Source organism: Leucopleurus acutus, assembly GCF_964270905.1.
Source record: "Leucopleurus acutus genome assembly, chromosome: 3".
NCBI lineage: Eukaryota > Metazoa > Chordata > Mammalia > Artiodactyla > Delphinidae > Leucopleurus > Leucopleurus acutus.
Genome location: NC_139145.1, coordinates 78,058,440 through 78,062,237, shown reverse-complemented (window position 1 = coordinate 78,062,237; position 3,798 = coordinate 78,058,440). Strand labels below are relative to the sequence as shown.

At 36.9% G+C, this 3,798-nt stretch overlaps 1 pseudogene across 1 annotated transcript; it reads left to right on the top strand.

Moving 5' to 3' along the window:
- The first annotated feature begins 2,964 nt into the window (after positions 1 to 2,964).
- LOC309958929 (large ribosomal subunit protein eL32-like) lies at positions 2,965 to 3,407 on the top strand (annotated as a pseudogene). Its single transcript has one exon. The product of its transcript is annotated as a large ribosomal subunit protein eL32-like (transcript).
- Positions 3,408 to 3,798: the final 391 nt, after the last annotated feature.

Here is a 3,798-nt window from a genome sequence, read left to right as displayed (position 1 = left end):
CTGGGGAAAGTTTTTAGAGTATTTAAAGTTTTGTCTTTTCATCTTTATTTTCATTTAAGAAAACTTTTTTTTCTGAAAATAATTGGCTCTGAAAAGTATCTTTTAATAAAGATTTTTTTAAACTTTTTTCTAAACCTCTAACCCGTAAAAAACCTCACTGAATTACTATGCCTGCATTAATTTCCATCTACTGTTAATTTAAAACTCAGTGGATTTTCTTAAACTAAACATACTGTGTAACCAGCACTGAGATCCAGAAACAGATCATTACTGTACAACAATACTATACGATCTGCAGTTGCCGAATCCATGGATGCAGAACTGTGTATAAGGAGGAACCACATAGAGGGATGGCCGATTATAAGTTATACTCAGATTTTCAACTGTGTGGAGGGTTGTTCAACAATTCTCTCATTGTTCGAGGGTCAACTGTACATTGTGATTCAGCTTCTCCTTCTGCCAGATTCTGCCTTTCTCACATTCTTCCAGGTGAACTTCCTAAGAGCATTGTCCATCAACTTTCCCATTAAAAATCCCCATTTTCAGGAAACCCAATCTAAGAAAGTACCAGCACAAATCCCAGAACATCTATATGGAGAACTATTAGGCTTGCTAAGGAATGAGGAAAACTAGGTGCTGCCGTTGCTGCAGGATTTGGCTAATATGTACCAATATACCAAGAGTAGATGCACAGGATTTTATATGTTAAGGATGCTGAATGAAGGGGAACAGAACAGAAAAGAAAGTTGTGGATGGGGGAGTTTATCAATATGGGAGATAGTCCTGTGAAATAGAATTTAACACTCTGGCATCTACAGTGGGAGATCATGCTGTTCTCTCCTAGGATAGCTATTAGAAACATTTAAAAAAATACTGACACAAAATAAATTAGGTAGGAATGTCAGAGTTATCAGGGCTGATGATGGAAAAAGGATTCAAAGATTCAGAAAAAGAGCTAGGTAGGATATATTACATAAAGCTGGATAAACAGCTGACAGTATTTCACGCGAAGGCCTAGAGGACATGCCAGGTGACAGTACTAAGCAAGTAACTGGTGAAAGGGGAACAAAAATTGTTTAGGAGCTCAGGGATGGCTGTTCTGTCTAGGCAAAGAATGACAGTAAGAGATGCTGTTTTAGGACTGGGAATCCTGATAGCAATTAATTTGATTGCATCTCAAAATAACAAAGAGGAGATGGTAGTGCTTAGCAATCAAAAGCAAGGTAAGTGCAATTATCACAACGAGCAACAAGATCTGTGTGGCAGATGAGGAAGCTTGACTCACAGTGAGATATAGAAATGGTTCACAGGATATGTTAGTCCTTACAGACATATGAATATGCAGCAAGCAAGCATTTTGCATAATATGTGCAATCAAAATAAATAAAAATAAATGATAAGGAGGCAGAGGGAAGCTGCCCATTAAAAAGTCACAATTCTTTTTTCCTAGATTCCAGATGTGATCTGATTCTCAGACCATGAACCCATTGACTGGAAGAGAGGCCTATGATGAAAGATCATTTTTCACTGTGACAAATGTATAACAGTAATTCCCCTGTACTTTACCTAGGTGACCCCGAACTTTAATTCAGGTGCCTCAGCACTGGGAAAAGGGAAATGTCCAGATCATTCCAGGGTTGATGTAAACATGAACATAGTGTGGACAGAAATTCCATATTAAAAGGAATAAAATAGAATGTCTAGAACCCAAAATACGTTATGTGCAGATTAAACACCACAGAAAAAATATCAGTGAGCTTAAAGACATAACAATAGAAATTATCCATACAGATATATTTAGCTTTGGTGAAATATGGGATGGTACTAAGAACTCTAACAACAGTGTTATTAGAGTTCCAGGAAGGAGGTGGACAGGAATTGAATAAATAACGGCTAATATTTTCCAAATTTGTTCAAAATTATAAGGCTGCATGTCCTAGAAGCTCAAAAAATTCTAATCAAGAAACAGAGAAGCAAAGGCACATAATTCAAATTTTATAAAATCATTGTTAAAGAGAAAATTTTAAAAGCAGCCAGAGAAAAGAGAGATTAAGTGCAGGAAGATAACCATAAGAAAGTTGTTGACTTTTTATCAGAAACAATGCAAACCAGAATATTTTGGAACAACATCTTTAAAATGTTGAAAAAATGTCTGTCAACCTAAAATTCGATATCTAGAAAAAATATTCTTCAGAAATGAAGCTAAAATAAAAATATGTTCAGGAAAAGAAAAACGTGGAGAATTCATCACCCAAGGATCTGCACAAGAAGAAAATTTACAGTAAATTTCTTCAGGCTGAAGAAAGAGTAAACCAGAGTTTTACTAAGAAATAAAAAATACTCTGAATAGTCACTATGTAGATAATTTTTTTTTTTTTTTTGTGGTACGCGGGCCTCTCACTGTTGTGGCCTCTCCCGTTGCAGAGCACAGACTCCAGACGCGCAGGTTCAGTGGCCATGGCTCATGGGCCCAGCTGCTCCGCAGCATGTGGGATCTTCCCGGACCGGGGCACGAACCCGTGTCCCCTACATCGGCAGGCAGACTCTCAACCACTGCGCCACTAGGGAAGCCCTATGTAGGTAAATTTTTAAAAATTCCTTCATTTTAAAATTTCTTTAAAATGTATTTTATTGTTTAAATTATAAAATAATAATATATTTGTGGGGTTTATGCCAATGAAGATGTAGATTATTTGACAATAAAAGTATAAAGAAGAGGAGGGCATAATAGAAATATACTGTTATACATTTCTTACATTAAAACTCAAGAGGCATGATATTACTTGAAGAAGGACTGTGATAAGATGCACATTGCAAACCCTAGAGCTCCTACTGCATAAACTTAAAAGTTATAGCTAGTAAGACCATGGTAAAGAAAAATTGAATATTGAAAACATTTAAATAGTCATAAAGAATGCAGGGACGGAGAATAAAAAATATATGGGACACGTCCTCCTCAGCATCATGGCCGCCCTCAGACCTCTCATGAAGCCAAAGATCAAAAAGAGAACCAAGAAATCCATCCAGCACCAGTCAGACCGATATGTCATAATTAAGCAGAACTGGCAGAAGCCCACGGGCATGACAATAGGGTGTGCAGGAGATTCAGGGGCCAGATTTTGACGTCCAACTTTGGTTACTGGAACAGCAAGAAAACAAAGCACTTGCTGACCAGTGACTTCTGAAAGTTTCTGTCCACAGTGTCAAGGAGCTTGAAATGCTGCTGATGTGGAGCATATATTACTGGGCTGTGATTTCTCACATCGTCTCCTCTAAGAACCACAGAGCCATTGTGGAAAGAGCAGCCTAGCCGGCTGTCAGTCACCAATCCCAATGCCAGGCTGCACAGCGAAGAAAATGAAGAGATAGCTTGTGTGCACATTGTATTCGTGTTAATAAAACCATAAAACTCAAAAAAGTGTACATATAGGACAAATTGAAAACAAATAGCTGGATGGTACACTTAGAAACAACCATGTAAATCATTAGATTAATTATAAATGCTCTAAACTTTCTAAAAAAAAGCCAAAGAATATTACACTGGATTTAAGTGCTAAATCCAATTTTATATCATCTAGAGGAAGTGCATTTTAAATATGGAGTTACAGATAGTCCAACAGTAAGAGAATGGGAAAATATACAGAGAAGTCCTCACAACCAGGAATATTGACAAAGATGAGAAGGGGAATTTCATAAAAATGAAAGTGTCAATTCTGAATCCCTGTGAACCTAATACCAGAGATTCATAAATCTATGAAGCAAAAACTGAGAAAAATCTGCAAGCAAAATTAGACAAAT